The sequence below is a fragment of the Erpetoichthys calabaricus genome, chromosome 14, assembly GCF_900747795.2.
Source record: "Erpetoichthys calabaricus chromosome 14, fErpCal1.3, whole genome shotgun sequence".
NCBI lineage: Eukaryota > Metazoa > Chordata > Cladistia > Polypteriformes > Polypteridae > Erpetoichthys > Erpetoichthys calabaricus.
The window spans coordinates 70,594,283-70,606,915 of record NC_041407.2 but is presented as its reverse complement, the minus strand read 5'-3'; the positions used below and the strand labels follow the sequence as shown (position 1 = coordinate 70,606,915).

The 12,633-nt window shown below is 34.7% G+C and overlaps 1 long non-coding RNA gene across 1 annotated transcript; it reads right to left on the bottom strand.

Moving 5' to 3' along the window:
- Positions 1 to 9,056: 9,056 nt before the first annotated feature.
- LOC114664985 (uncharacterized) lies at positions 9,057 to 11,340 on the bottom strand. Its single transcript, XR_003718328.2, has 3 exons — positions 11,198 to 11,340; positions 9,404 to 9,461; positions 9,057 to 9,162 (listed from the first exon to the last, which is right to left on the bottom strand). It is a non-coding gene; the product is annotated as an uncharacterized LOC114664985 (long non-coding RNA).
- Positions 11,341 to 12,633: the final 1,293 nt, after the last annotated feature.

The window sequence follows — 12,633 nt, the reverse complement described above, 5'->3', positions numbered from 1 at the left end:
GTGTTTATCATGCATGGTTTGATTTAATAAAACACTTAATAGAAAAATGTGACAGACTGAAAATGATCTGTTTTAGGCTTCAAATCATTTGGATGATATCCTTGGAAAGGAAAAAAATCTACGATATAAAAGCCTTACATTGCACAGACTAACAAGCCATAAAATTAAATAAGGTCTGAGATTGGCAATGATTGGTTTCTAATTAAGCAATTGGGTTGAATGAAAACCTGTAGCCACTGCGGCTCACCAGGACGGACATTGCCTACCCCTGTTTTACATCTTATTGCTAATAAGGAGCAATTAAAACACTGAATGCAGCAGTTTAAGATTGAAATAAGCAATTAAGGTTGGAGAACCTTAACAAGCGAGACCACTAAAATGAAGCATTAAAATGTCACTTAAGCAATATGTGCTTCATCAGCAATAATTGAGTTCTCGTTAAGGAACTGGGTTGGAACAAAAACCTGCACATACTGTGGCACTCCAGGACCGACGTTGCCTACCCCTGTGCTACACTATTATTTCCATGGCACACTTGGGTAGCTCTCATGGCGCACCACTGTGCCGTGACACACTGGTTGAAAACACTGCAATATGGACACATGAGTTGACAGATTGAAGGTCCTCTTCTGGTGGCAGATAGAAGGAATAGTCAGGTTGGGTCACTGTTCAGCCTAAACGTTACCTCTGGTGTCTTCAAAATTATAGTCATTGTAAGCTCACCTGAATGATCTTAATCTCAACATGATCAAAGAGCAAACTATCATAAGCCTCAAGGATACAAGAAACAGTATGTAGATCTATTTCTGTCAAATATAAATAAATTATTATGCAAATTAATAAAATATATAATAAAATGTGGCAATAAATAAATTATCTGTGAATATCAATAATTAGATGTGCCACAAAATTTATATTTGGTTGCTTATATATTTATGTATGTATTACATTTTTTTCTGTACTTATTCATTTTAATGACATCACACACAACACAAAACGGCTTGAAATAAGAGCTGTCATTTCCATTCATCAACATTCAAGGGCATAGTGATTGGTTAAGTAATTCTGAGAGACCCGCCTCTAGTAGCTGCAGTTTAGAACAATCTCACAAGCAGTCACAGGATTCACAAGCAAACAAACTGCATTCTCAAATTTGGACTCAATTCATCTGTGGAAGATATGATACCAAAGTAAAATAAAATTTCTGCATGTATTATGTATTCATTGTCTTTTGTGGCTGCAGTTAGTCTTATAATAGTGTCAGAAAAAAATGTAAGTGTTTTGTTTTTGTTGTACACATGACAATAAACATGAACTTGAAGTTAATTATCAAAATTGATATTGACATTAAAATATAGATAAAAACTCAGTTATTGTTTTAATCCTTCTTTGTAATGACCAAGTTGAGAAAGTTATGAATAAAGATAAAGTGAATAAAGATTTAATCGTATCATATACTGCTGAACTAAGACATTATTGCATACTAATCATCGAGTCGTTCATTTTATGAACAGCTTTTTCTGTTACAGTGCCGTGATGAGCTGGACTCTCTGATGGAAACACTGGGATTCAAGAAGAATAATCCCTTGATGGGATGTCAGTTCATCACATTGCACATTCACAATCGGATAGTTTAAATTTATCAGTTATCTTATACACATAGCTGCAACATCAGAAGAAAAGTGAAAAATCTGATAAAAAAACTGAATTTGGAAGCTACAAGCCATTAATATAAATAAATAAGGGTGTGTGAGGGTTAGTAAGGTGTTCTGGCAGGATGCCTGCTGCATGTAGAGGAAAGAATGTAGTCTGCAGTTTGAAATAAATCAGCCACCTTATTTTCTTCCACTGGGAAATAAAAGTAGGACATGTAATTCCCAACTGGTAGAAACGAATAAATAGAAGCCGTGTCTCGATTTATAAGAAAAACTGAAACTGTGTGTTTTTGAAGGACTTTTGTTTTAAAAATGCTTATAGCAAAATCCATTAATGTACTGTGATTACTTGATCTACAGTATATACAGTATGTCACTTTTCAAATAATTGGAGGATTATTCAGTTGTATTATATATTTTTTGTTTCATTTGGAATGTGATCTCTGGTAATTCTAGAGGAAATATACAAGTGCTTAGGTGCCAGGTATTAGATAAGGGCCTATATGTAGGGAAAAAGGATTGAAGTGGCCGAGATCAAAAATGTGCATATAAATCCCAGCTAAACATATACAGTACACACTTACTCCAATATACAGTATACTGCACAATTCTTTAATTCCTCTATGAAAGCCCAAGATTATGGACAATAAAAGAAAGTGTTTATAACAGATAACGTGCTGTGAATGTCTCAGTCTGTCTGCTATATACAGTAGAAGAGAGAGATTAGGAGCCATGTGTCTCATAGATCCTGCTGTTAGCTCCCTTTTTGATTTAACAGATAAGTTTGGTATTTTTCAAGTTGACGTTATTTCTTCACATTCATGGAATATATTAATATGTTAAATGAAAGTGTGTTGTAAAGTGAAATATATTTTATAAATTTAAAAAAATAACTAGCCTGCTGTGATGTTTTATAATGGAGGTTATGAGTACCAGGGTCCCATTCCGAATAATCAACCATGTCCAATTCGAAGTAGCAAAGTTTTCAAACATGCCTTCCATTTTTCTGAGGCATGCTTATGGGAGCAAAAGTAAACTGGAAATAATACATTTTATTTCTGATTCTTGGTACTATTTTATGTTTCTTGTCTGCTCGCAGATGCAGGAAGATGAGTGGTGAAATGAAGTGCACATCCAGTCTTTTTTAAAAATGGCCGAATCTCTCAACAAGAGTTGGCTTTTTGCTTGTTTAAAATCAAATGGATGACTATTTTGAAATATGTGTGTAATCTCAAGACATGAATCAATACTTGATAATGTTTTTGGCTGGAATAATTGACATATTCAATGACTTTTAGGGCTTCTTTTCAGAAAGGGACCCCAGTATGCATAAGGTCCATTATAAAAAGCAGGAGCAGATAATTTATTTTTTTAATATATAAAATATGCTTCACTTTAGAACACAGTTTCATATGGCAAATTAATATGTACAATGACTGTGAAGAAATGACTTCAACTTTAAAAATAAAGAACTTCTCCTTTAAGCTTCCATTTACCTCCTTTCAATCGGCAATCAGAAGGTTGCCGGTTCGAATCCCGTAATTGCCAAAACGGACGCTGCTCTGTTAGGTCCTTGAGCAAGGCCCTTAACCTGCAATTGCTGAGCACTTTGAGTACTGAGAAAAGTGCTATATAAATGCAAAGAATTTCTGGGCTATCTAGTGTTTTCAATACACCAATATTTTTGCAAATGTGAGAACTTCCAAAATTAAGAATCTAGTCCAAATTAACATTAAAAAGCTTTTGTCTTATTTGTTTAATCACATAATACAACACAAGCAAATTTAATTAGTTTATACATGAAATACGTTGTTATATGCTTTCCAACTAATATTAAGTCTCTGTATCACTGTTAAAGTAATAAAGAATAAAGAAGTAAATCTTACAATCCTGTAACACTGTTATAGAGAAGGGCACAATCTTCAGGGGTAGTATTTATCTTTATTCAGCAATCCTTAAGTATGTATAACAGACATACGGTATAACAGATATTGGAACTAGTTTAATGTTTCTATTTTCTGTTAACAACATTTAATCCCAAATGGATATCCACCTTAATAAAACAATAAGTGTATGTGTGCCTATGTATCTGTGTCTCCATCTACCTTCTAATTTCTGTCATTCCAACAGGTAGCACACCATAAACATTTGTAGTAATAAAATGCATAGCATTTCTCATTTCAACAGGTGGCGCATCACAAACATTAACACTGCTTTTGTGAGTCCCATACCAAATGGAATATACAGTAACAGAGACATACACATTGCTTTTGTCATTCCAAACAGATGCATGCATTTTATTACTGTAATTGTTTGTGATACACCATCTTATTACTACATGCCTTACAAAATACATTCCAATAGATGCACTGCAAACATTAATGCTGAGATCTACATTGATTACTTAGATTACAACCAAACTTAGAATTTTTCTAAAAGCTTTTGGTGCTTTAGAAGCTATCTTAGGTACTTCCTTTTATTGTTATACTTAGTTTAATAATATATGTAAAATGCAATTTCACATATAAAAAGTTCATTTCCTGCAGAATATTTTTTTTGTTCTCAAAGTGATTTGGGAAGGTGCTCATAATGAAAGGTACTATATAACATAATGACTAGTGAGCAATATTGTGACACAGTGGTTAGCACTGCTGCTTCATAGGCAATTGGACCTGAGGAGGTTCCTGGTCTGGTTACTTCTATGTAGAATCAATGTATTTCCTCTGTGTATTGTATTTGTTTCTTTTAGATCCCAAAGTGATCATGAAGGATTGTTTGTGTCAAATGCTGTGGGATAGGCCCCACCTCCTGTGAACTGGTTAAGCAATATAAAAAATGGACACATTAACTGATAGTTAGAATTTAACAGCTGATAAGCAAAAATTCTGTCCCGGAGTAGCACTGCTTACCTCTGACAAAGATGACCCGCTGACGTACATGCATGATAATTGGCATTAACAGCATGAATAAGGCACTAAATAGAGGGAATACATAACAATACTAAATGAAACTGACAAATAATTGATTATGACTAGTAGTATAATCAGAAAGAAGACTGCAGATATGACAGAACAAAACACTAAAAATAAGAAAATACATTTGAAAATTCAGTTTTAATCAGGAAGTTTGTACTACAGTAAAGTCTACAGCAGCCCCGCTTACCATAATAAATATACCTGTAAAATATATCTTTAAAAATATATTACTACTATAATGTTTAAAAATAATATACTCTATATATGTAAAATCCTAAGCCTAAAAGTGCAACGATTTTGTGCAACAATTTAATGTGACGTTTTTATGTCACATTTTTTGTCATGCTTTAAATCGGCCTTATTTTACAACCTACATATATATGTTCGGTATCATTCTTTTCAGAATTTATCAAACTTTAATGTGATGTTAGATTTTCAGATTCTTATTCCGTTTTTAAATTATAAATTAAAATATCAAGAAAGTCATGGTTTTTAATATCAAGAAAGTCGTGGTTTTTATTTTTGATCAAGTAAACTTTCATTTAAAGAAACAAACTTTTAAAAAAAATGATCTCTTTATAACACCAGTGTTTGTATTTAGGTGATTTAGTTAGCTGAAGGTTGAGTTACGATGACTCATTGCATACCACTTTAGTTTTCACGTGATTTTTCCTGTAATTTAAATGAGTAATTTTTTAAAAAAAAGTTTTTTTATCTGTAAGAATGTCAGTTAAAATGAATGGATCATTTATTTAGTCTCTTATAAATACTCATCGAGCATAGTGGACCTCAGTTTAACGTGAATACTCCAATTGGTAAGAGAGTAAATATTTTATTCTCATTTCATGATTTTTACTCCGTTAAATAAAAATTAATTTTTCTTTTACATATTTATAGAATTTTGTGATTTTGACTCCAATAAATAATCATTTTTCTTTTGTACATTTACAGATTTATACTATTATTCTGGCCGCAATTAGGGGTTGGGCGCCAAAGACGCCGGAGTGGCTTGCTCCCCTAGTATATACTGTATATATATATTAAAATACCTTGCAGTATACTGGAATTTATTGTTAAATATGTAAACCACTGTAATTTGTGTGTATTGTAATATATTTTACGAAATCTATGCATACAGCTTTAATATACTGTAATAAATGTTTTAAAAAACAATGACCATATTTTTTGTATATACTGAAAATTCTATTTTAAATATACCATGGAAAATATTGTGTGGTTTATATTTCAAGATCTGCGATGGACTGGTGCCACATCCAAGGATTGTTCCTGCCTTGCGCTGATACTTACTGAGATAGGCTCAGTTCCGTGACAAGGAGAATGTACTATTGGCCATGCCTCTTAATGAAACCATCTCAGGTTGTTTGATTAAAACTGGGTTCTGGGAATCTGGCTAACAATGACAAGGCATACATGAGAAAAGCAATGACTTCATGTGCACGGTTAAGATAACTTGGCAGGGTCAGAGTAGAACATGCAATTAATTGTTCACATTCAGGTGGCAAAACACAAGGGAACAGTGAAAAAAAACAGGGCCTTTCTTAACCGCCCAATTGACGTCACTTCACTGCTTGGCCATCAAGAGATGGCATTCATGATGAGGGTAGTGAATTTGTGAACTAGGAGAATTACAGAGAATTCACTGAAACATTACCCAAATACAGTATGATTCTGTCTTGGCCACACACTTCTGTGTTTTCTGGCATGTCCCATTCCATTCACAATAATTTCATTTCTACTATTGCAGCCATTGTTATTGATGAATGCAAAGGTCAAGTTCAAACTGCTCCCTTTTTTGTATGGCAAGTAGATGAGACAACTGACATTTCATGTCATGATTTCATCAAGCTGTCATAGTTTGATATGTTAATACTGCAGGTCAAATTCAGGAGCAATTTGTTGGATTTTTTGATGTTTCAGGAGGGTGAGATGCCCAGTCTGCCTTTTATGTTTTAAATGAAAACATGCAGGGCTACAATTAGAAATAAAAACTTGTGGCTCAAACCTGTGATTGTGCTCCTGTTGTGTCTTCCTATCTGAATGGCCAGACTAAAGTTAAAGCAATAGCCCCCAATGCAATATTTGTATACTGAAACTATAACTAATGTGGTCTTTGACTGTGTGCAGCAGAGGGCTATGGAAGTTCTTTACTGCAAAATAACAATTGAGAGTCCCCTTGATTTTGCAAAGGAGAAGAGGTCAGTGGAGGCTTTCAAAGCTGTTTATGCAAAGGTGACAAGCCTCATGTCAGACCCGTAAAATGAGCCTAGGTGAAAGTATCTGTGTCTGTCACAATTGCAGGATCCCCAGTAGCGTTACAGAAATCTGGACATGGCCATCCTACACAATCTTATGTAGCAAATTCCGCAAAGTTTTTCAAATATGGAACATATTTGCAAAACCGAGCAGAGAACTTGCGTACACCAGGATTGGAGATACCGTGAAAATGTGCGTGGCTTTACACCAAGTTTAGGTTTTATACATTGCAATTTGAGTGCGGAAATGTTCGTACGCAACATTTTTGTGCGTACGCACCGGTTACACATGAGGCCCCTGGCCATTGACAGGAAACTGGTCGAGTCTCTAAAAGACACCCACTTGGGTATGACAGCACCACAAACCATTTTCTACAAAAAGAGAGGAGGGCAGAATGTACATATAAATAACATAATGCAATAGATAGATAGATAGATAGATAGATAGATAGATAGATAGATAGTTAGATGTTAGGGCCTTTTTGTAACTACTAAATGGCCCATTTGTAACCTACAGGGAACATTTGTAACTCTAGTAGGGACATTTTGTAACTTTAAGGCACATTTGTACCACAGTACAGGGAACATTTGTAACTTGTAGGGCCTTTTTGTAACACAAGTCAGGCTTTTAAGTAACATGCCAAAAAAAGGGTCATTTTGTAACACAACTGGCACTTTTGTCACACAAAAAGGTGATTGTTTTTAAAATATTTTTCGGTTTATATTTGTTTTGACCATTAATCTTAACCTTAGTAGGTTCCTGGTTTTAGCACATTGTTTGTTGAAAGGCTATAGCACCATAATACTTCATGCTGGATACACTACCGTTTTAATAAACAGATAGATGTGAATTTTTTAAACTATACAGACATATTTAAATTTTATACAGAATCATTAATGTCACTCCTGCATCCTCTCCTTCTTTCCTTTTCTCTTCACTGCCAAGATAAGATGAGGTGGACTGTTAGGCCGAGCTCTAATCCTGATGGATTGTTGTTCAGGTCTTGATGTCTGATACATGAGCTGAGATCTGAGGCTTTCAAATTTTAAAAGTCAGTGTGTTTTGCTGGTAAATTCTATGTTGTATTTGTGCATTTTTGTGATCGAAGGGCACACCTGCAAACACCCTGAAGTCTCACAAAGACAGGGCTGATTTGACAGAATTGGTGTATTTCTGCTTTTTAAAAATGTTGTTGCTTAAGTAATTTCAATTTGTTCTAAAGGTAAATTTTGCTTCCCCTCTGAGGCTTGCGGGAAGATGCAATTTCAGGAAATAGAAATTTGTCAGGAGGATTAGGTCACTACAAAAACATTAATAATGATTAACAATATTGTAGTTTTATGTGAAAAGTAGGAAATCAAAGGCCTAGTAACTTAATGTGAGTTTTATAAAAAGTAAAAATTAATATAAGGAATCCTAGCAATAACGATTGATTGCTAACAAGGTATGAAGGTTTTCTTATTAACGAACAGTAAAGTGTCAGTGGCCTAGCACAATTCTGATTTGTGTCTCGAGTTGTTTCTGCTCCTCTCTAAGGCCCCACCACACGACCAGTGTGACTGCTTTATGTATGGAGCACGCCACTGGGACTAAGACTAAATAGTTTTAAATGCAAAAAAGTGAATAAGAGAGAAAAAATAATACAAAAACACAATTCAGGAAAAAATATTTTTATTGAACAGAATATTACAACTATAAATGTCAGTGTAGTTTTTTTATTAAACAAAACAGTATTTCATTCAAAATGCAATAATGAATCAGTGAAATAAACATTTTCAAAATAACAGTAACAAACTCTGACCAAATGTTAAATCCATACATTCAGTTGACAGCTTGTGATTCTGAATTACTCCATGTTTGTTTTTCTGCCTTCATATTTTATTCTTGTCAGACTGAGTGATCTGAAACTTCTCTGCCATCTCCCCTCCTTCAGGGCAGCTGCCTAAAGCTTTCTTCACCATCTCTTGTACTATTGGGCCCGATGCCATGATGTGGTGGCACTTCTCCATTATCACACTGCCCTTTATGGTGTTGTTTCTGCGGGTGCTGCTTTTCTGATGTAGAAGGAGGGTCTCTAACTGTCCTCCACACTCTTTCTTTGAGGGATTCGCTCTCGTACAGAAGATGATTCTCTAGACATGGAGAGCTAGATGTTTGCTCACAGGAGATCTCTTTCCTCAGCTGATCACAGATTTTTCTCTCCAGTCTGTGTTACTGTTTGGTTTTGACCCAAGAAGTTCTCCTCCATAGTTTACTTTCTAGAAGCCAAAAGAAAAAACAATTTCAAATTATTGTTTAAAATATTGATTGCTGTTAATACAATAACACAGGCCTAATGCCACAAAATTAATTTATATATGGTTTTATAATATATTAGAGGCAATTGTTACATTCTTTAAATATTATATCTTTATTTGTGTGCAATCAAAGGCGATTCCCTAATTTGTGTTTTATTCTTTGCCATTGACACCACACCCATACTGAGTTGATTCTACTAACCTGTGCAAATTGTGGTTCCCAAAACTCTGAAGCTGTGTCTCCCACAAGAATACAGTATCTGAAAACATCAATTAGATATATTGTTAATTTTCTGTTCTTTCCATTTCCTGACAAATTAAAGAATATGTGAAATTTAAATTATTTTATTTGTTCATCCACTCATTTACAGAACCTTCTTATCCAAGTTTACAATCACAGTCATTTTGACTTGTACAATGTAACATCTAAACATTTTTCTTAATGCATTGTAAAAAATGTGATTTGGTTTAAAGATCGATTTCTCTCTTCCGTTAAAAAGTGTACAGAATGAGCCCATCTTGGCCCTGCTCTTCTACAAGGCCAGCATGCTCTCTAATCAGAGGATCATCTTTACATTGTCTGACCTCTGAATTTCATGATTTTACAGTCGTATGTTGTTAGTTCGGAATGAACCTGTCATATTTAAAGTTTGTATTCTAATACGTTAACTCATTAACATACTTGTTATGTTGTTTGTACTCACTACATTTTCAGTAGTTGTTTTGTATTGAAAGGCTTCAGGTCTAACTAAGACTTTGTATTCTTGTGGGTTACTTCATTGATTGTTTATCTGAATTTGACAGACCCCATTGCTGTATACAGTAACTCTCACAAAGCAATCATGTCATCCATCCATTTAACCATCCACTTTCTAAATCAGGACAAGGTTGCAAGTAGCAGGAGCCTATCCCAGCAAGCAAGGACTAGAGGCAGGAACAGCATCTATTCAGTTCACACACACACACACACCAGGGCCAGTCTAGTATTGGCAAATACACCTAACCTGCATGTCTTTGGATTGTGGGGGAGAAGCACCTGGGGAAACACAGGGAGAACATGCAGCCTCCACGCAGGGAGGACCTGTGATGAGAATTCTGGTCTCTGCACTGCCACTGTGGCACCGAGCTGAACAATCATGCCATCCAGAAGGATTAAAGAAACTGCACAAAATAAGTTAGCGTGGAAAAGCATGAATTACAATTAAGTAGAATCCTCAAATTAAATGCATATTTTGTTTAACTATAGAAAGAAAAAGAAAAAAAACTTTTGTTTCTATACTCAAGATTTATATCAGAAGCTTTTTCATATTTAACTGAATTATTTAAATATTTTCATATGCCTTTTCTGTAAGGCTTTATTACCTGCAATTCCACAGAACCACTAAGCTATTTAATTAGAGAATTCATTTTTCTATAATGAATATCATCAGATGGCAGAGTGACTCAGTGGTGCTGCTCCTGCCTCATAACAAGGAGACCAAGGTTTATGTCCCAAGTGCCCTGCACAGAGTTTGCATGTTCTCTCCATGTTCATGTGGATTTACTCCCACAGTCTAAACACATGCAGGTTAGGTGGGTGGGTAACACTAAACTGGCCCTGATGTGTGTGTGTGTGTGTGTGTGTGAGGAAGAGAGAGTGTGCCTGTGTGTGTTCATTCACCCTGTGAAGGACTGGCATAGGCTTCAGCTGTCCCCTGTCCTATATAAGTCAGTTAGGAAGGTGGCTGGATGGAAAAATTGATTAGTATTGGATTTTGTTATAGCTTTACTGTATGCTTCAAATGCATATACTTCTGCATTTTTAAACAGTGCACTGTTATTAATGAGACCATAGGAAGCAGGTTAAGTAAAAGAATGAAAGGACAATTAATTGATTAATTAGTTCACATCACAATGTATCTTAATTATATAATACATTACTTGCACAAGTTAAATATGTACCAAAAAAAAAACATTTAAGCAATGTACAGAAAGCACAAAACGTGAATAATCTTACCTTATATATGATGTCAAAGATCAGTGAAGCTTCCAAGTTTTCGCAGGTCTTCATCCAGTGTGCTTGAAAACTCGCAGCAGCGGTCATTTCATTCACTTCCGGATAGCAAGATTAACACGCCCATCTCTATTTAATAAGATGCTAATGGAAAAAATCACGTTTGTTATATATATATATATACATAATGAATATGATTTATAGGTGAAAAAGCTCCATTTCTCAATGTCCAAGCAAGGCTCTTCATACCTGAAATCCATTTCTCTGCATATCAAAACTATCAGTTTATATTTCATATAGTGACTTATATTTATTATTAAAATAAAATAAAAAAAAATATTCGTGCACGACCATTATGTAAAAACAAATTGCTTCTGTAAAACAAAGCAGTAAAAATAAGAGACATTTAAAATCAACAGGCAAAAATATCCACTCATTACACATATCACGTAATATTCTAAAACGGATTAAATATTAAAATCATGTACAGTATAGTACAACGGTAACGGAAAAAATTGAACCATCTAGCGGGTGCTACACTGGGCGCTGAGCGCTTTATAAACACGTCCCAACATGTATTATCTCTTGCGAGTTTTTGATTAAGTGCCGCTAGAAAAAAAAATAGAACCATCTAGGGGGCGCTCCACCGGGAAATGAGCGCTCATAAAGCCGTCTCAACATGCATTATCACTTGCGAGTTTTTGCTGAAGTGCCGCTACTTGAATGAATTGTTTTCTGCTCACCACGGACCATCAAAACGATCAGGACGTTCAGAGACATTTATGTACTTATACATAAACGACACCCAGCTGTTAAAAACTGATCAGTTATTCCAAAATATGCTTAATTAAGAACAGAAGACACAAATGCTCCCAAAAGTATTTTTTTGCTTTCTGAGCAGATAAAAGAAGATAATTACGATTTAAAAAGGAAAGATGGTACATCAAAACACCCTTTCTCAAATACTAAAGGTTATTAAGCGTCACCATTAATTCAATCGCGATTTATTATAGATTTAAATGTGGACCATTAGTAACTGGAGCAGTTAAAATTAAAAAATATTAATAACTTTAAAAATATAAAACCAAATTACACAATACTTTGCACATGTTTTGATACAAGCATTTAACACATTTTTTGAAAAAATCAGCGCGATCGGTCATGTGGATCAAGAGTAAAATCAAATCTAAATTCAAACACCTTTTCCACTTCAAGCTGGATGACAGGTCGACCTGATGGCTTATGCTGTTCAGGGCATTTTTTGGAGGATCATGATCGGCAATTTTGGAGGTTGTTACAGACTTAGATAATGATGTGTCATTAATAAAACGTGTGTCTTCCGCGAGATAACTGAAACTTTTTAACTTTTATCTTTTTTTCTGACAGAATCAACGGGTAGGGCTACTTTGTACCAGGAGCGACAAAAACATGAAGTTTAA